The sequence below is a fragment of the Paramisgurnus dabryanus genome, chromosome 24 (genome assembly GCF_030506205.2).
Source record: "Paramisgurnus dabryanus chromosome 24, PD_genome_1.1, whole genome shotgun sequence".
In the NCBI taxonomy this organism is placed as follows: domain Eukaryota; kingdom Metazoa; phylum Chordata; class Actinopteri; order Cypriniformes; family Cobitidae; genus Paramisgurnus; species Paramisgurnus dabryanus.
This window is the reverse complement of record NC_133360.1, coordinates 6,174,913-6,197,088: the sequence shown is the minus strand read 5'-3', so window position 1 is coordinate 6,197,088 and position 22,176 is coordinate 6,174,913. Positions and strand designations below refer to the sequence as shown.

Here is a 22,176-nt window from a genome sequence, read left to right as displayed (position 1 = left end):
ATTGTGTATGTGTACAGCGGCAGCCGCAGAAAAAAATTAAAAGACCACACCAGTTTTGTCTTCATATAATCTTCAAAAATCAGAATTGTTCCATCAAATATTCACTTTTGAATTGTTTCTAAAATACATGTAAAACATTGGCATATGGAAATTGGCCAAATTAAAGGGATAGTTCACACAAAAATGAAAATTCTGTCATAATTTTCTCACTAAACGTCTTTGCAAACCTTTAAAAATGTCTTTGAAGACGAAAACCATTGTAAACAAACCATTCATGAGCCCCATCCACTTTTATAGTATTCTTTTTCCTACTATGGAAGTGAATGGTGATCATGATCGGTTTGGTTACAAACATTCCTCAAAATATTTTCCTTTGACTATTCCTTTAATCTGAAATTGTTTTATTTGCAGTATTCAGGATCATAATATTATTCTGCAAATAAATACTTATTACACTGCAAAAAATGAAAAATAAATAAATAAAAATATCTAAAAATTCTTAAATTAAGATGCTTTTCTTGATGAGCAAAACGACCCAAGAAAATACGTCTAGTTTTTAGACCAAAAATTTCAAATTTAAGCGATTTTGTGCATAAAACAAGAAAAAAAATCTTGAACATTTTTCTTAAACACTAAATTCAAGAAAAATTTGCTTACCCCATTGGCAGATTTTTTTTGCTTGTTTTATGCACAAAATCACTTAAATTTGATATTTTTGGTCTAAAAACTAGACTTATTTTCTTGAGTTGTTTTGCTCATCAAGAAAAAAACATCTTAATTTAAGAATTTTTAGATATTTTTACTGAAAACAAGACAAAAATACTAAGAAAAAGTTTTCTTGAAAATCATTTTTTGCAGTGTACTCATTATTTTTATTAGGAATTGGACAGAAATGTTGTCGGTAGTTGACAGAATGAAACAAAAATTATAATTTTAAAATAAACACATACCTATAAATAGTACATTTATACAAAATAACAAATCTTGAAGTGGTCTCTTAATTTTTTCCACGGCTGTATGTGTGTCGGTGTTGTGCATGCGTGTGTTGTGTTTTGTTGTGCATGCATTATGTTGTGCAAGCGCATGCATATATTATGCATGCATTTTTGTGCATGCATGTGTGTTTGTGTCGTGCATGCATTATGCTGTGCATGCATGTGTGTTTTTTCTGCATGCGTGTGAATGTTATGCATGACTTTGTGTGTGTGTTGTGCATGTATGTATGTGTGAATTGTGCATTTGTTAGTGTGCTTGTTGTGCATGCATGTATGTGTGTGTGTGTTGCGCATGCGTGTGTGTGATATGCATGCGTATGTGTGTGGCAAGGGCGACAGAGTGCACGCTGGCAGGGAGTTCCGGAGTGTTTGGAATGAAGAGGCGAGTGTGGGTACATGATGCACATATATCAGAGCAAAAGACAAATTACTGTGCTGTAAGACTTCAAATGACTATAAAATGTGTAATGTGTTCATTTGAAGCATAGATCCAAAGTAAACTTTCCTTTATTTAAGTAAATGGGTGAGCTATGATGTATAGTATAGTGCCAAGGTGTTGCGGTGTGATTAGTAAGGTGTTCTTAGAGGTTGTCAGAAGGGATGCAACGATACGACTTTTTTCCATTACAGTCTAATTTCAATACTACAAATGTCAATATCAATCCCTATACTACTGTATGTTTAAGCAGCGTTTATGAGAACTTAATTATCTTTATATATGCTGTTTTATTATTCGATAGCTAATCCAGAAAAAGGTCCGGATTGACCCCAATAACATTTCCAAGTATCGGATCAGGGTATCCCTAACTACAATAAATCTAGCTCCGGCCTATAATGCACAACCAACCATTAAGGAAAAAATAAAGAACAAGAACATAATTTATTGTAACTAATTTGCAAAATTAATGACATACGATCTATCCACCTATACACCTGTGCATAATTATAATGTAAATCCATTTTTCAAAACATCTATCACGCACCCATAAATATCCCAAGAAAAACATGTTTGCTTGACCTTGAGATCACAGGCTGAATATATTTAGTATGATTTCTCACATCTCTCTCATGCTTAGTGAATCAGATATCCGAACAGATAAACAAAAGGAAGGCCTCCCATCCATCACTTTCCAAAACCTCAACAGTTTCTCGAAACTCAAACAGAGCTGCCCTGTATTACTAATTACTTTCCTCGTCTTCGTTGACTATTCAGGAAGCAAAAGCACATTGTGATTTACAATAGAGACAGTGTAGTAGTTTATTAGTAGATTGAGTCGATCATCACAGACTGTTTTAGCACAAAATACACACGTGCCGCCTGGGGGTCTAACATTAAAAACGAACAGAATCCAGAACGCATTTGAAGTTGGTAAGCAAACATTTTTGGGGTGAACTATTCCTTTAATAATCATTGCTTTATTTAAATGTTATTTCTAGCCTCTCTCTTTGCTTTTAGCTATTTTCTTCATAAGCACTATTCGCATGACTTTACAAGCAGATGGACGTAATCTATCCCACACAGACTGTCCATCCCATAGATGTGCCTGTTCTAGAAACCATATGATTTTTTTATTCAGTTTCACATTCTTACAGCGCACAACGGTACTATCACAGCGCTATAATCCGCCCGTGCAGGCCGCACCCCGCTGCTCGCTGACATTATCGCCCACCCAATCAAGCGCTGAATAGGCGGCCGGAAGATAGCGTGCAATTCATTTCTTCATTCATTCCCGCTGTCTGTGATTCAACTCTTTCCTTCTGCTTCTATCCATCCCCGACGGACAGATAAAACGCTGCGTAAAACACGCAGTCAATGCCGAAACAAGGTCAGAATAGGCAGAAATGTAATGGAGCTAATTCAAGAAGATGGGAGGATGATATTAGACCCTGTAATCTCAACAGAGTCGGGATCTCGCAAATCCCCACTTACGTGACAAAAGCTGAATGCAGTGGCTTCACACCTCATTACTGATCTTGGCTATTACGATTAAAATGGAGGAATACAAAAGCCTGCACAAAATACAAAAACGATCACCACGTTGTCCTGAGGTGAACTAATCTCCACTCGCAATATCACCTTCATTGGCAGGTTATCATTTTCCCCCGAGGGGGTATTATATATTTAAGCTGGATTACTTCTACTTGCACTAAATCACCGGTTGATTTATTTATTTCGATTTACTTATACATTTTCCATTGCAGGGAGCTTTTGTCAATTCGAAAGTGACAGCATAAAAACTAGATATAAAATAAGTTTAAAAAAACAGGACTGTGTCAAATCTGTGCACGCTGGTGGCAGCTAGGTGGACAGATGTGATATATCATACTCAAACACCCACGGAGACAATACACATATTCTGCTAGCTCAATACTGCAATTAAATCTGAGTTAATGATGTAATCAGCCTGTGGACAGCGAGTATTCGGCAAGCCTTATATTTACACGTCGAAATGTCATGTTACATGAGGGCAGGGTCGGGGATGTACCGCCTAGCACGTAGCGCATCATCTTTTCCTCTCGCTTGAATGAAGCGCTTGTGAATCTACACAAAGAGATTGAGAATGAACTCCCTCGCACTTGTTTTTTTACGGCCCGTTGACGCAGAATCCGCAGCGGCCCTGACTCAGTCGAGTAGAAAGCATCCTCATTTGCCAGGAGAACACTGTACGCCTATAATTGCAGCATCTCGTAATTGAAATGCCAGTAGGGACGTACGTTTCTGCACGATAGGCAAACTCTTTAAAATTATATCTAGCTGAAAAGGACGACTTCTATCTACAGTCATAGAATTAGGTATAAAATAGGTATTTCGGTTAATCTTACACATATTTCACACTGAAACCAAGACTATTTTAAGCACAATTACAATTGTTTGCATTATGAAATGATAACGAAGTGATAATAATGACGATTAAAAAAAATTCCTTTTCACATTTTTCCTTTTTTATCTCATTATTTTAATGATAAATAAATTGCAAACTTTTGCAAAAAATTTAACTTTGTAAACTTTTTTAATAGTTTATTGTGATACGATACCGTATCGATTATCTATGCCAGCGTTGTGATATTTGCTGATAAATCAAACGTTTTTTGATGCAATTATGATAAATTTATGGATACTGTAACATCACATGCCTAGTTAAGCAGTTACATTTTTAATAACTCGTCAATGAAATACAAATATGAAGAGTTTGGTTCCAAAACGAGAAACAACATTTTTAATTTTTTTGGTCAAAACATGTTTATTATTATGTTATCATTTTTTATTTTTTATTATTGTGCTACTGTACACTGTAGCTGTATTTTTTTGTTATGAAGGCTAAGATCAAAACAAACCAACTGCAGTTTAATTGATATTAATTGGAATGCGCAATCAAAAAACTAGATTTAGTTATTTTGTTTTGGAACCAAATTCTTCACATATAACATGAACATTAAATTAAACTCTTTGATGGCACATTCTCTGCAACAACTGGGACATTTACAACAACAAACTAAGAAAAGAAATTAACTTTTTTTAAATAAAGAAAAAAAGGTAAAATATGTCACAAAATCAAGCTTATAATGGCAACAGTCAAAGTCTTTAGTGTTTCAGCTGGTGCTGGCAAAGGTTTTCGGCCAATCTGTTTGTCCAATCCATTTTCCAAATACAAAATATTTCCAAACCCAAGTTTTCTGCCTCTTTCACTGTGTTTTTGCTGCTACTACAGCTTTGTTGCTGCATTGCAATCACTTGCTGACACTAGCACATGAAAATAAATGAAAATGTATGCGTAGATGGACGTTACATCAGCGAATGAAGACGCGGAGATTGTCAAAATAAAGGTACTGCATTGATATTTTATGTGTGGCATCGATGCATCGTATTGTTAAATTTTTTATCAATGCATCGATCCATATCAATGTATTGTTATATATTTTAGTCAACATTGTAATGTAATGTAGATATTGTATTATTTTATCTGTAATTCATAATAATGGTTCTTGTACTGCCTTTTTATACCTTTAATTTATAACTTTAATTTAAAAAGACTATGAAATGAGAACTTGTGGGAAAATGTGGTTAATGGTCACAAAAATGACAATGCAGTGGTCATAAAATTACACTTCATTGTCTTTAAGCAATATAAATAATTTTTTTGGTGTGAAATTGGACCTGGAAATGTGAGATTCAACAATCTTTCACTGCTTGAATTTAATATTCGTAGTCATAACCTGCCTGTGATGTACGCAAACAAAGGGAAAATAGTACTCATGCTAATTCCGCACACACTAGAACAAAAAGAGAAGTGATTTTTATTGAAAAAGAGATCCTCATTTTAGGAATGTAATGAGTTTCCAACAGAGCCTAATCACATGTTGACATTTGTGCTAGTTAGAGGCTATAGTGCTCCCTGTTTCTACGCTGTCAAACCATTTTGTCATTCCCAATTAAGGCAGCATGGTTTGCATTGACAGGCAGGTATTTACTCTTCTGTTTAACTCCATCTATACTTGAATGGCTGTTTCATAACTACACGGCCCCTATATCGACACACACACATACATACACAAATAAAACCTGGCTCCCAGGGGCCCATGTTGCCATGCGTGCATTACAAACAATTACACACATCCATCAGCCCTCAAACGTTACCATCCCCTCCAACGTATCTTGTCTTCTGCCCCTCCTCCTGCTGCCCCTTCGCCCCATCAGCTGGGAATCTACCCCCGTTCCTAACAGATGTCCCCCGATTTGGACGAAATGACAACAAAAGGCCAGACTCTGAAAAAGCCATGGCTTTCCCATCTTGCCCCAAGCTTTCTACTCCCATACAAAGCCCAGAGGATTAGAGGCTTTTAGCACATGAAAAAGCCCCTCATGCTGAAAACTGCCCCTCCAATGGGCCCTGAGCATTCTATAGGGTCACTGTAAACCCCCTGGCCTGTACTCATTCCCAACAAAATCCTATCCAGTCCTATCAAACTAACATCCTGTCCTCCCCCAACAAATACTGTCAATCCATGCCTCGCCAAGCATCAAACCTGATAAGCCCTGATAACAGCACACACCAGTAAACCAGTATCAGTATTGCATCTTTTTTAAACCATTGTATAATCATTTTCACACTTGAAGGTGATTTGTTAAACAGGTTTTTGAGAGCCAACCAAATGTGAATCTTCTTTACAAGTCAAAACCCAAGTCTATAAAATAAAGATTCAACCCTTCAATCAGGTTCATTGGGGATCATAAACTCAAATTGGAGAATAAGTAGACCAATAACAGATGGCTATCTTGACCTGTAGCCATGAAGACGAGGGTGGGGACCGTCTCCAAAACCTCACAGGGGTCATAACTCACATTTTAACCAATGCGGGGTGTGTTTATGACAGATCCGCATTGTCTAAAAACCCTGAGGGTGGGCGGGACGCCCATCAACCTGGGGTACCAGCTGGTCTTCATACTTAAAGAGCTGAAAGCAGTCCATGCAGAAAAATCATCATGGTGGGGGCAACGAAACAAGTGTGCCCTCATTTATAACGTGTACATCGTGACCTTCTCAAAAAGGATGGAGGAAGGGGTGTTGGAGGTTGGATGAGGGGTGTAACTCGTGATGTTCTGCCCTCCTTCCGTAATGAACACATTATCAGTGCTGCATCAAAACAAGCAGAGCATATCATTGGTTTGAAACCCGGTCTTGCGTTGAGGGGTATAAGCTTAGGCCCTGCTTGTGGTAGCTTTTGGCTTTATCAGCTTCTCCACAGGCCTGAGAGCCCAGAGGGTGAGAAAGACTGGACGATCAGTCCTGCAACCCCACACAGGCAACTGGCCAAGCGTGAGATGAAATTAAAGTTTGCACGCAAAAGATCAATCCCTGATGCTTCACGTCTTATCTTCTCTGCACCCCTAACCTGTCGGAGTCTTGCTTTTGAACGGGACCTGACCCGGGTCGGCACAGGAACGGGCAGGCCAGCGAGTTAATATAATTTCTCGATCTTCACTACGAGTAAAGGCAATTGCTCATCTTCAACAAGGCCTGTCACGAATAATGTTTCGATTTTCACTCAGCTCTTGGGAAGCTCTGGATAATTCTGCTGGACTGACCGTCCGCCCCTTGGGTCAGGGCGGAAAGGAGCGGAATCCATGCGGCTAAAGGGAAAGACACGGCTCCTTCAGCTCAGCCGCGCATGAAGACGCAATCGCGGGCTGCATTAACGCCACAAGAGCTTGTTTCAAAGACAGCACTCTGTCCATTATTATCAGCAGACAAATTGCAGCCAACGTGAGCTGAAGCACCGATTTAGCACTCGGGACAAATTAAGAGGAATATACACAATTAGCTGGCAGAGTTTCGACGCCGGCGAACATCTTTCTTCCCCTCGCTTTCTGCTGATAATGCGAGGAGCTTCGGCAAAGCTGCCATTAGACCCGCTGCTGGATTTGCTATTCAAAACTGTAGCCGATAATTGCACCGCTGTTACTGTTGCACAATCTCGGCTAATTTTATCCACAAATACGATCACACTGGCACAGGAGTTCAAATAACTATGTTGGGGAGGAGGGGTATTAGATTGCTGCCACTCCATGTTTTCGTTTATTTGTATTATCTGCAGTATCTTTATGCATGACGTCAATAAATACTTGGGCATCATCTAATAGTTTTATAACGCACTCCCCTATGGGAACGATATCTGAGCCAAATAAGGCCTCTGGTGTCCCTAAATGCTTTAAGGAGCCAGAATTGAATAAAATGAAATATAAACCCAATCCTATTCATTAAGACAATTTCCTATAAGCCACACTATATATTTGGTGCAATCACAGAATATCTACTTATTACACTGTATATACACAATAGCTAAATGTGAAATGTATACAAATTAAACAGTGCTTTAGTCTTGCCTGTAAAGTTTAAACCAATTATTTATTTTGGCATGGCGGGTCCAGCAAGTCTCCTAGGTACTGTCCTTTGAACCCCATTTAAAATCAGGGGAAAAGGCTACAGCGATAAGTGAAGAAAACACAAAAAGCTATACCAGAAGGAATAAGTTGGGAGAAATTAATTTTAAAACCTTAGGGAAGACAGACCAGAAATCATATCCTCAGCTAAATTCGATTAACTTTTCATCTGGAGGTGAGACAAAGTGCAAAGCGGAATCAAAGTTAACTCAACAAACCAAATTTTGCATGAGGCATTATCTCTAAAAAAATCTCTTTTAAAATTTATTAATTTGTTTTGTGTATCAAATATACTCTGTGGTAAACAGTTGTCTTTACATTTCTCCAAATCTGAAAGTGATTAGAAAAAAATAAATTAAAGCTTGATTCAATACATGCTTTTTTGCAAGTTACCTGAAGTGAACAAAACACAGCTTTTCACACCGAAAACAGACACAAAATTGGACCTGTACTTCTACGTAAGCTAAGTTTCTTGTGAATAAAAGTTATCCGTTTGGTTCAAAAGCACAACCTAAGCAATCCATTCCAGACTCATTCTGGGCCAGGGCCCCTTAAGTCACATTTCGGTGATTAATGGCCCCACATTATCTGTGACTAACCGAATCAAGACAATACCTGCACATAGCATTTATTTTACCAACCTTTATCAGATGCACAACTGTGCTGTTAACGCACACTATATTTTGCAGACTTTGGCATGTGAGAAGTACATTTACATGCATACCATAATCTAAGAACATGCAGCTAAGGGAAATATGCAGGTTTGGAAAAACTACATTTTATATGATATTTAACTTTCCACTCTATTTAAACGACAGACCAACTAAAGCATTAATTTTACTCTATACTCTTGATTTTCAACAGCAAACAATAAATCTTTCAAAATTCACATGACTAGTTAACAAAAACCGAGAAAGTTTGTTGCCTTATGATCTGTTGATATATATTTTGAAGGTAACTTTTTTCCATAAAGAATTTATGGAAATATGAAGTGATAGACTGATACAAAGGTGGATATATCGGCCAGTATTTGGATTTTTTATTATCGGATAAATCTTTTCAGGACAGTAAATGTCTCTTTTGCCTAAATTTGTTGATTGTAATGAAACGTTTGTGTTACTCAATGTAAAGCCGAAGTCTGACAGACAGTAAAATGACCAATCATTATTCACTTTTTAACATGACATTATGTTGTGTGACACACAACAACACACTGGTTCAATACACTTATTCAAACAGTACCATGTCAGATCCACTTTAATTATGTTTTATCACGTAAACCATTAATTATGTAAATGTTTTAAGTACTTTAAAAGGATACATTTATAAATGTTATGCATGTGTTTAGTTTAAACAATTTTCTGTTTGTCACTTATTTATTGTAATTACATTTGTGCTATATCGGCCTCATATCGGCCACACAGCTTTTTTATATCAGTATAAGCGAAAAAAAAACCACATATCGGTCGACCACTAGAAATATGTTACCAATCTGAAAATTTGTTAACAACCAGTTTACATAAGATTCGTAAAAGTTGTTAACTATCTACCTCACACTTTATTGTTTTATTACAAAAACTGTAGTACCCTAAAGCAATCTCTAGCTATAAAACCTTACTGGAGTACATATTAACGGTATATTATGTTTATCTATTTACCATAGTTAATAATACAGAATAATGCAGTATACTACACTGCAATACAATAGCATTTACTCGTTTACTAGAGTAAAAAGTATAGTACACTTTAGTATTTTTCCATCTATGAGGCGTTTAACACAGTACTCTTCCACACCAAAACCGTTACATTACACTTTAAAACTACAAATACTATTGCAAAAACTACAAAAATACAAAAGCGAGCTATACTATGCAGTTGTAATTATCCTGAGCCAAGAAAGTCCATTTACCTCAGTTTTTCGGTAATACATCAACAAGTTTGTGTTAAAAAGCAAAAATTATAATTTATTCATATGAATACACGACAAATCATACAATCTTAAAATGAAAATGTATTCAAAATGCGACTGTATCCACTTACGATACTTTTCCAAGTCACTGTAATGTTAGCCCAGATCGATGCAGCTGCGTTACGATCATAAATCCTCGTAAATGTGAACTATGTTGCATCCATGTAAAGAAAGGGGGTTTCAAATCCAAATAATTTCCAGGTAACGCGAAGTTTTCAGCGGGAGAGAACAGTTATCCGTGCCATGTCAACGCTTGCGCCGCGCGTGAACACGTTAAACTCTGAGGTAACGGTTTTAACGGGTATAAATGTTTAAGTTTTGTCGGTCCACCCCGTACCGGAGCTAAATTAGACTCTTTTCTTTCAGGTCCGATGGTGGAGGGGGCAGGGGCACTCGGTGGGGGTGTCTTTTGCCTTCCCCCCGCGTTTACCCACCACTACCACAAGTAGGATCCGTCTTCTGCGCGCTCATGTGTGTGTGTGTAGCGCAGGGGCGCGCACAGATGAGCGCCGCTGCTTCGAGGTCCGGTGTCATTTGAAACCCTCACAGAAAATCATCCCACCCCTAAAAGTAGTAGGCTGTCTATGAACATGGAGGGAATGATAGACCCCAAACTGTACTAGCACTGGTGCCAAATTAGTTTCTTTATAAACGCATTTACCTGCTTACATGTAAACTTGCGGAATAACTATTAAACTATTAACAATATAACAGTTGATTGATAAAAAGTTGTGTAAGGTATGAAAGAAGGGTGTAAAACTTAATCATATATATGATGAAGTATTACACACTTCTTAATATCTTTTTTATATGTGAATGAATTTAGGATTGTCACGTTAAAACTGAAAACAGAATGATACAGATTTGGAGAAAAGTCAAATTGACTTGGAGTAGAAAGCAACATAAACATCTTAACAACTGAAAGCAATCAATTCATAGAGCCACTTTATTAATAATCAATTATTAACTAATTACGTAAATATCATATTTTGAATGGAGAGATTAATATATAGACCTGTATAAAGTTGTTGTGTTTATATAAAAAGCCTGTTTAAAAATATCTAGATTAAAAATACCACTGAACACACGTGATAGCGACCCTTTGTAAAACAAAGCCACGCCCCCTTCAGCTGCAGCATGCCGGTGAGTGGTCGTGATTTTTTTAAACTCACAGCAGACAGCACGTGCTTTATTGTTTCACGTGGTTGTTGTAGTTGAGAGAGAACATCAAAAGCGGCAAATATATTGGTTTACTACGATTGTGTGTCCATAAGATTTCTCTGTCTGGTTCTCACATCAACTCATCAAACCTGAAACAAAAGCATGCACGCGCAAACGGAAGGCTGCATCCTCCGGAGGTCGCATACGCTGCATACGTCATCAATCTGTTTAGTTACCTGAGCATTACATTCGCAAGTTTTACTCAGTTAGTCGTAAATTCTTGTAATATGCTTATGACAGTAAACTTTATAACTGTTAATATTCTGAAATAAGACAGTCTGTATGAGGCATGCAGCCTACAAATGCGAACTCCAAAGGATGGAGCCTTTATGTGACGTCATAGCAACGAACTGTGCGACTGCAGCTGCATCGCCTGCAGCCAGACCCTAGAATCTAATAATGAAAACAAGCGAGCATGGTGGTTTAAATTTCCTGGATTTTTCTTCCCTTAACAACACATTTAAAATTGGATCACTGGATCAGACAGTTTATATCTAACTGAAACTCAATTTGGAACTTTATCCATTACTATTTCTCCAAATTAGGTGGTCTACCCTTTTTATTGATCTGTAATTATATAGATGTAATCATCTAAATAGGAAAACAGTGCTTTTTGTCACCCCCACATAACATATCTAATTTAAAAACAACTTGTAACAAATCCATATGTGATGTACTATTGGGGAAACTTTTTGGACAGTACTGAATGGAAAAAATATGGATACTGCCCCTTAAATATTTAATAACTAACAAGGTGAGGGAAGTTAATTTAATTAAATTTTTACAGGTTTTACCCAGCCAAAGTATACTTAAAAAAAACTTCAATATAGACACACCCTGCTCTTTATGTGGTGCCCCCAGTGATTTTTAGGGAATGTGACACAATTATTTTGGATTTATTTCTGTTAATAAATGTTCTATTACCTCCCTATGACACATCGCTTGTATTGTTTCCTAATCTTTGTAAGTCGCTTTGGATAAAAGCGTCTGCTAAATGCCTAAATGTTTATAAATGTAGAAAATGAGTATTATATAATTTATCTTTTACTGTTACTAGCTAAGTTTTATATTCATCGCAATAAATTCTCTCATAAAAAACCCGTATTTATTATTTTTAAAAAAGGAAATACCATACATCAAAGCTCTTTTATCTTCCAAAAATACCAAAGCTATTAAGAAAGTGGCTGTTTCTCAATATGCGTTCTTCAACGATCTTGCATCCTTGTGTTCTCATTAACCGTCAAAGTTCAATGCCGATTCCCAAGAACGCAAGTACAGAGGACGCATGAAAATACCCTGATGTGTTCTTGATATCGAGGGTGCATTGAGTGCAGACTTGTGCTGTGTCCGAAACCGCCTACTACCATACTATATAGTAGGCGAAAAGCAGTAGGCGAAGCGAGTAGTATGTCCGAATACATAGTATTCCAAAAACAGTATGCGAAAAGTACCCGGATGACCTACTACTTCCGGTTAGATTTTGAAGTGTGCATAGATTTTTGCGGAGTTATGCAACGAAGAAGATAGGGGAAAGCAGCGATGCAGACGTTTTCGCGCTGGTATGACATGACGTGATGGCGACGTATGTCACGTGATGTATCAACATGGCGGATAATACTACTAGGATTCATACTATACAGTACTGTTTTAACAGTCAGTAAGTAAGTACTTCATCTCATTCAGTACCTACTGAACAGTTTGCGGTTTCGGACACAGCCTTGCACGCTGAAATCGCTTTATGCCCCAGAAGTCATTGCGGCAAAACAATGGGGGAGGTCAGGTGACCAACAGGAAGATCGCACGCATCTCAATTCCAACAAGTGCGTTCCGTGTTCTCGCGACCTTCTTCCAAGGTTGCCTGGCAAGACCGATCTCCACGATGACGCAAGTCCGTTCTTTGCGTTCTTGGAATTGAGAAACAGCCATTGTCATTAAACCAAAAGTCCTTATGTACCCTTCACATTGTCTTTTTTTCTCATTTTTGTAATATTTTAATATACAAATTCTGTATACATTTTCATTAAATGAAACCCTGGCAATAAAAAAAGACTCTGGAATCTTAAATGGGTCAAACTGGAATTTGCATTCAGAAACCCTCATGTATTGTTATGTAGAGTGTATTCAAATGGAGAGTTTTAAAAAACGCAGCCTAAAGGTCTATTCTGTGTTTAAGGCTGATAATCACATAATAAATAAATTATAAAGCATTTATTTAAGACAGAACCTCGTTTTTATTTATGAAGATAATTTATGTAGCTAATAAAATAACTATAATAGACCTACAACAATATGCTAACCATACATAGAATAGTATGTGTTTAAATTTATTTATAAAGATAAGCCCTACAAATCAGCAAAATACAACAAAGGGCCACCCAACACCTCACACAATAACTTATTACAGAAAAGCCTAGGGGTATTGTTTATGCATTATTTTCTTTAAGGGCCACAGTCATCTGTATCATCATAAAGGGCCAAGACCCAATCACCTGGAACCCGATGTAAAGCATCCCTGTGATTTCCCTCATGTTTCTTATTCACACTTGCCTAATTTAATCAGGCTTATAAATCGCCATATCGCATCCCACATTCTCCAGGTCGTATTGGGCTTAGCATGGTAAATTTCACCAGGCTGGATAGCGCTAAGGGAATTGATAAAGAACACTTACTGCTCGACATCCGCAATCTATAAGACCATAATGAGCGTTCAATATACAGGGACTGCTTTTCTTCTCTGTGTGGTTGGAGTTTTTGTTTGTGCTATGGTTTAATGCTGGAAAAATAACAAATTATTTTGTGTGTTAAGTCACAATTGACTTGCATTCTGCTATGTCCACAACGTAATTAGGTACATATTTAGCTTAAGGTCGTAGCATGGTGTATTAATACTAAGGAATTATAAAATAGCATAGTTCAAAGAGAAAAATAATTATTTACTTTGCATGATGTAAACTAAATTTGTGAATGGCTATTTCAGCATACTGTGTGTGAAGCTAATAAGTTGACAGCATAATATTTATCTCAAAAAGAACTATTTAGTGTCAGAATCACTTTTATTAGCTTCTGTGAATAGCTCATACCATCCCTCCAGGGACGAACGGGCTGCACACAGACAGGCGTAATTTCATGAAAGCTTTCAGGCGAATGCTCAACTTTGAAGTCGCTTTCAAAAAGTTGCCTTTCGATGAAAACTTTCAGTGCATTTGACGGTGGAGAAGAAACATCAGGGGCTCCCGCTCGCCAAGTTTTGAGGAAAAGCACATCAAATGTGGGGGGGGCCGCGTAGAGAGCCTGGGGGAACCTCTTTTCAACAGAAATGCATTCTCACCGCCGATAGAAAATTCTGCAGCTTTCATCTTTAGACCAACTGTGTGGATAACTTCTGAACACATGAATCGTCACAATGTGTGTGTGTGTGTGTGTGTGTGTGTGTGTGTGTGTGTGTGTGTGTGTGTGTGTGTGTGTGTGTGTGTGTGTGTTTGTCTTCTAAAAGTGAAGTGATCCATAACCAGGAAGGAAGGCAGACTGACAGCTATTAGTGTGCAACTGGGCTGTCCTATCTGCTGCCTGATAGGAATCTAGAAAGACCCACTGCAGAGATTATGAATCCATTACAGGCAGAAACACACACACACACATACAAAGAGTCTATATATTCACTGTGTAGAAACCGGTAAGGAGTGTTCACTATCATAAATATTAAACACAACCACACCATCGTTTCTGGACGAAGTGGAATATTACTCTGATTTTCAAAAGATGCAAAGGCAAGGCCACTCCTCATTCGCAGGTCCAATGGAAATGCAGTTTCAAGTGCCAAAACGGCCACAGAATGCCATGCTGTCCAAAAACACTCGTTGGTCGGTGAAACCTGTGCCGGGTTCAAAGCGAGATATAATGTCACAGGCAACCCTGTAGGATAACGAGGAGAGACTCTGTCAGTACATGATGGCATGGTTCTTTTTTTGAGAACTGAAAGTAAACAAAGTCGGTATTGTGAGGGGTAGCCGCAAGGGAATTCAGGCAGTGGATTTCTGTTTGCCACAGTCTGACAAAAACTGAAAGGAGAGTGAATTTAAAGGAACAGCTCATCTAAAAATATACCCACCTTCATGTTGTTCTAAACCTGTATGACTTTCGTTATTTTGTATTCCGTTATTGCATATGCATTTCTAGGAGTTTCCCTTTCAGATGCAAAATTTATGGGAGGAGATTATTTAAATGATTTATGCAACGCGATTTACCACTGTTTGCGCGCGTAATATTATTGGTATTTGCGCCATTAACGCTGAAAAAAGCATCTCTTAACCCTTAGCATTCCTGAAAAAGGCAACAAAAAATTGTACCTGCTGTGATTGTATCTTAACCGTTTACATAATTCGAATCACAAGAATTTCAACTTTCCAAAGATATGTGACATGTTTAGCTTTGCGTTTGAGTTGTTGTACTTGATGAAGTTTTTTGTCAAATAATGCATTGTCCCTCCCACGGTACATTGGAATTTTAAAGGGTAAAACATTTTTGCGATTGAAATGGCAGCAATTGTTGCTGATTGAAGAGGCATCACAGAGATGAGAGAGCGTGTGGTACAAGGCAGAAGATTCTTTAACACGTAACAGTTTATTTGGAATGCCAGAGGAACATATTATTCAAAACTATCGTTTGCCAAGCCATGTTATTTTTTATTTGCTGGATGAACTGTGAGAAGTCACATAATACCAGGGGCCTCATTTATAAAATGCTTTGTGGAAACCGTCCTACATTTGATCTTACGATCATTTATCAAAAAATGCGTATGTGTGTTTCATGAACCAAACGTACACGCAGAAAACACGCGTACCACTTTCTTTCAGATGTAAAATGTACTTTTAAGCAGCTGAGCAGTTTTAGATCTCCGCCTTTAAACGATGCATAATTAATATCATAGACATATAAAAGAGCGCTTGTCAATGTTTAAACCGTTTTCGAGCGACAAGAATGGCTTATATTTCCAAAAACCTGCAGCAATCAGACAAGCAAAAGTGCGTATGTCTGCTCAGACCCTGAAGTGGCGCTAACACTTTTCCACGTCAGGGACAGTTTTTATAATATAATATATAGACTTTGCCGTGGATTTTTGCTTACGCACACTTTACGATCAAATCTGTGCGTACGCACGCTTTATAAATGAGGCCCCTGGTGTTTCAAAACTTCTTGTAAACCTTATTTTTTCCCTCCATTTCTTTTCAGTGTACTATGGCTTCGTTAGGTGGGATTTTTCACCCTGAATTTTCAGCTGAGATGTCCGTGGTGCTGAACTCAAGCGCATCAGGCATTAGTCGATCTCCCGCACCTGAGGAGCATCAGCTCTGCTTATTTGCAACCCTGAACTAATTTGCACTTATTTTAATAGACTGCGTTGCACATTATGGAAATCAGCTTTTGCGCCTGTGTTATTTATTTTGCGCCTAATTAACCCGCAGATATTACCACTCCCATCGCGCTATTTTGACCTGCCTATAGTAAATCTGGCCTATGGTCTTAAAACAGCACGTGGAATAGTCAACGTACCAGAATTTCAATTTAAGCTGCGGTTCCTTTAAGAGAATAAAAAGACGAAAAAGATAAAAAGATGACAGTGGGAATAAAGCAAAACTCAAATGTGAAGAGAGAGAGAGAGAGAGACAAGTGTGTGCTCGGTGGGCTGTAGAGGATGGCAGGTTTTCGGCAGCTCTGTAGATGTCTTGGCCTTATTTGGAGGCAGCGACTCTCTGGTTGTGTTTACCCAACGGGTCAGAGGTCCAGTATACCACAGCACTGCAGTACAAACACACCGCCTGCCATCCAGAGAAACTAATCAGCAGATATCAGCTCCAACCTGACACACACAGTCTATAGCAGCGAGCTCATCTACTGCAAACACACGCGACTCTTTTCTTTTGGTAAGAGGGGTGTCTATGAAACATCTCTGCCTCTCTCTCTTTGATGCTTTTATCTAAAGCTGCATTTAAGCTATGCAATTTAACAGTATAATAAGTGTTCGTTGGATCGAACCATTGAGCTTTGGGTTGCTCATGCAATGCTTAACCAAGTGGGCTTTGGATAATGGCATGCAAAATAAGACCATGAACGTGTAAAAACATGGTCAGTTTTAATTTTTCATTCAATTAAATCAAGGAATATTGAATTAAATACACATTTGCATATTTACATATTCATGCATCTTCATATCATTAAATCTATCCCAATATTCATATGTGTTTTCCTGGCAGTACATAATGTATGCCCAAATAAACTCCATGAGTCTCCCACGCCTGCAGAGACCCAGACAGGACAGAAAAGGATTTGTCCACAATGCAATGTGCCCTCAACCGACTTTAACTCATTCTGGCACTGAAAATCTCCACTATTCAACTCAGATCAGCAGGACAGCGAACACATTTCAGCTAGGATATCAACAGAGCTCAAGGCATATCCAAAACTGTGCTTATAAGTAACCCCATCCATCACATCCAACAGTCGAAATATTACTGCAAATACACACCACACTCCTAAAGATAAAGTTTCAAGTTAAAACACAAACCTTATGCTGCGTACACACCAAACGCAAAACATTGCGTTCCTTGGTATAAATTACTTGCGGGATTGAACTTTGAGTTGAATATTTTCAACTTGCGCGAAAACGCGTTTGAGGCGAATAGCACATTTCCCGTCATTCACATAGACCTGCGTGAGTTCGAGTCTATTCGCGTCTTTGAATTGACTTGTATGTAATCTACTTGCGCAAACTGTTAAATTCGCATTTGGTATTATGCTACGTACACACCAAACGCGGGGCATCACGTTACTCGCTCTACATTACTCGCGGGATTTAACTTCGTGTCATGCAAATTTTTTACTCGAGTTGAATATTTTCAACTTGGGTGAAGACGCGTTTGAGGCGATTAGCGCGTGTTTTCGCGGCAAGCGCACCACCCATATCAGGTCATTCACATCGCTCCACGCGAGGATGCATCTAATCGCGCCTTTGCATTGACTTTTTATGTGATCTACTCGCGCAAATCATTGAACTCGCATCTGGTGTGAACCCACAGTTACAGGGACCAAAAAGTCCCAGAAAGACCTAAGTTTTTAGAAAACGGGAGAAAATTTAAATAAAAATCAATTATACATTTCTGTGTTTGGCAGATGCTTTTTATTCAAAACGATCTATAGTACATTCATTTTTATCAGTATGTGTGATTCTGGGATTCAAACCCACAACCTTTGCACTGCTAACACAATGCTTTACCAGTTGAGCTAAAGGTACAAAAACTTACGATGGCAAAAAATGTCATTTTATCAGAATAGACAGCAACTTTTGAATAACTATCAATGGAGAAAGATCATTTTTGACCCCATTATAATGTAATTGGCCATGCGCTTATTAGCCAAACATTAACCCCTTGTGTTCCAAAACATTGGTAAGACCTAAGAAAGTATACGTTCAATAGAGGGCTTTGTGTGGAATTAAAAACCCTTAATCATAAAAATCACACTATATAGACGATTTTATCGGATGCATGTGCGTTGACGTTAGGCATTTGGACGTAACTTAGGGCCTGTTTACACTAGAATGTTGGAGGGTGAAAACGTAAAAATATTTTATCGGATGTGTCTTTCGTTTACACTGCTACAGCATTTTTTTAAAGCTTAAAAACGCACAAAAGTGAAACAACCCTCCAGAGTGGAAATATTAAAAACAATCTACCGTCACGTTCCTGTCTAAAGGGTAAAAACGCAAAAGTCTGCTCAAGGTGGCTCTCGTCGCGTACGCGTTTATATCACAGGCGCCAGTTCAGGAAAATAACAACAAACATGTCAGATGTTTTCCATATGTCGGACCTTCAGGTTGCCATAGCAGCTCTGATAAATATACAAGAGTCTTTCCAGCAGTTTTACGAAATATTTACAGCTAGTATTACTGATCAGAGAATGTGCATTAATTACCTCCATCAAATTGTTGATGCACCAATTCGTCGAGGCAAACCAGACGGCTTTGGACGAGACCTGGGAGAACAAGGAAGAAGGTTGTACGCAGGTGTGCAGACTTGGTGTTGTTGTGTGTCCGTGCCTCACATTGCCACCTAGCCGCCTGGAGTGCATACTACATCGACTATCGCACATTTTTGCGTCACCATATGCACGCAGATTGCCCCCTCAAAACGCTCGTATAAACACGGAATAAAAAGTGATAACGCAACACCACTTTTGCGTTTTCTTTTCACATCGTTTCCGTGTAAACGTAGCCTAACTTCCAGTCCCTGTTTGTTTAATGGTCTGGTTAGTGGCTAAACTAAACTCTGGAACAAATACCTTGTCGAAAATAACAAATGTTTTGGTTTCCTAAAGACGAGGGGAGACGTTAATCGTGGATCACTGCTATGTGAAGGTTTTGCAGCGACATTAATTAAGATTTTATACATTATATAGTACACATTTTACACAGTTACGTTAGCTAAGTATAGTTTTTGATACGCTTTAGTTATAAGTTGAACTAATGTAATCTATTTTTTTTTTTTTGCTTGTTATCAGAAATAAACTACTTTAAAGTACTCTGTTGTTATTGATTCTTTGCCGAAGTTTACCGAAAGTTACATTTTGTTCCAAGAAAGCCGTTTGATTATGACGTTAAACTGTCTATAGACAAAAAAGGTTTTAATTTCATTTAAAGTTTCTTCTACCATTTTGCATTGTTGCAAAGCAGCCTCACAGTAAATTTAAAAAAATCACAGGCAGCAGAGACGTAACAAAAAACAAAAAACAATGAAAATATATATAATCCATGCTATTACACGCCCTCATTACTGGAACATCAGAAAAGTTATGCATCTTTGATTCCCAAACACCATGAAATAATATAAGCTAGCACAATAAATATTCATCACCCCCGGACTCTCACTTCATTTGCATTTCTTTAAATACTGCCATAAGTAATCGGAGCGTTGATAATTGAATAAGGGTAATTTATTACCGTTTGTTTTATATGCGAATGGAAGTTGGAGGGCAAAGCAGACTTAAATACGGCCGCATTAAACACACCATTAGGCTGCAGCAGAATTTTGCATGCATCGCGATTTGTTGCAAAAATCCAACCAAAGCAAGCATGAGTGCCACGGTACAGATTCACACACAGGCCCTCTTCACAAGTAAGCAATCTCCGGATAAGTGCTGTTTACCACCGGCGTGAAGAACGTGAGAATTCAGGAGACCACAGACAGCGCTCGGTAATAAAACAGAAATGAGGTCTTTGTGGACCCCGCGCAATACCCATATCTCACTGTTACAGCGGTACGGCATGCAATATTCAGTTGATAGCATTTCTCCATCTCTCTCCGTCTCACAAACAGCCTACGGCAACAGCTCCAGATGTGTCGACCCTCTGCACTCCACTTGTTGAAAAGAAACACGAATAATCTGCTTGAATGTGCACCGTTTGACTTCTGATAGTCAAGGATAAACCCAAGAAAGTGCCATACGGTCATTGATTCAAAACCGGAAGGACTCGATAATGTAACCAGGATGAGGATGTTTTGACTGACGTACATCTTGGGCTACGCACAAATCTGATTTGGATCTCTAAGGCCCACTCGCTGTATATTGAGTAAATCAGATGGGTGTATGTCCGGGGTGTCTGATATCAGTAGTCTTTGATTAATAAAACTATTCGACATCTGATCTGCCTGTTCAAACTGAGACGCATTTCAACAAATCAGATTTGAATCAAATTTCTAACCACCTACAAATGTAGTTTAGATGTGGTTTATGAAATCACATTTACAGATCTATTGTGACTACAAAAATGAAAGAGGTTTAAATATGCCAAATAAACAAACTTAAATATAATATCCATAGAGTATCTCACATACAGGCTTATGTGTGACCATCTGATCAAACAAGGAAAAGATGTTTATTCTTGCGGCTGAACGCACATGTCCATTTAAATAAGCGATGTTGTCTTCACATCATATCGGATACAGAAAATAGTACACAACTGTCATTTTAAGATGTCCAGTAGCTGGTATCTGTCAGGAAAACTGAAGCGTTTACATATCAATGGTTCGTTCTTCTTCAAATATGTGCATTGATATAGCTTGTCTTACCTCTTTAATGTTTTTAATACTCTTTCAGCTCCATTCTTCAGCTGGTTTGGGGTTGCTTCTCCTGATTTGGTTGAACCTGAAGCAAAAGAGGAATAAAGAAAAGTTATTCTATTGAAATAGACTGACAGATGAACATTTTCTCAACATTTCAATAATTTAGTCACAGGAGCGGTCGCTACACTGTTTTTTTATTTTTACGGTAATAAACCATATTTTTACAATAAAATTACAGTAGCTTGCTGGCGTATGTGCTGGCAGTTATTTTACAGAACAATTTTTTTTACGGTGATAGTGAACACACAAGGCAATTCACATTTAGATTTGTCATTTCGTTGGCTATAGTTTCCGCAATTAATCTCATTAATAATCTCATTGCAATTTGCAACTATTTTACAAGGTCTTTTTATTTTTTACGACCTCATTCGTGCATTGTAGATTTGATCCGCTTCGCCCCAGTGATGTTGGGTTTACGGCTGAAGCTTCGTTCTTGCTTTATCTGATATTCATACGATTACGTTTTTGTACGATTCCCATTGTATGAATTCATACGAAATAAAGTTGTTATGTTTTACATTTATCTTTAGTCCAAGATCATGTTGGTCTTTCCGTTTTAATCACATTATTGAACTTAACATTCCAACAAAATGACTTTTGCTTGTATATTGTTATTACATTTCTTTGACCATTATAGTTAGCTTCTCCATAGATGGACAATGCGAGGCCGCTTCAAGCTATTGTAAAATGTACAACGATGGTAAAAAAAAACGTCAGTTTGGAGCCAAACGCTAGCATGCCCAATTCGACCACGCCTCTTGAACGTCTGATTTAACTGGTTTGCTAAAATAATGTCAGTTAAATACAAATACAACTAACGACTTAAATATATATTATATATATTAAATAACGATATAAATATATATATATCATGAT

At 37.9% G+C, this 22,176-nt stretch overlaps 1 protein-coding gene across 12 annotated transcripts in view; it reads right to left on the bottom strand.

Annotated features, from left to right (window-relative positions):
* ptprsa (protein tyrosine phosphatase receptor type Sa) overlaps nt 1-22,176 on the bottom strand; it is a 233,349-nt gene that overhangs the window by 159,219 nt on the left and 51,954 nt on the right. For 11 of the 12 annotated variants that reach the window (XM_065244402.1, XM_073813439.1, XM_073813437.1 and 8 more), the window contains exon 2: nt 21,247-21,322. The gene's annotated coding sequence lies outside the window, so the exon portion shown is untranslated. Of the gene's footprint in view, nt 1-9,975; nt 10,413-21,246; nt 21,323-22,176 lie in introns of those variants that run through there. The other variant, XM_065244401.2, reaches the window with a different exon arrangement.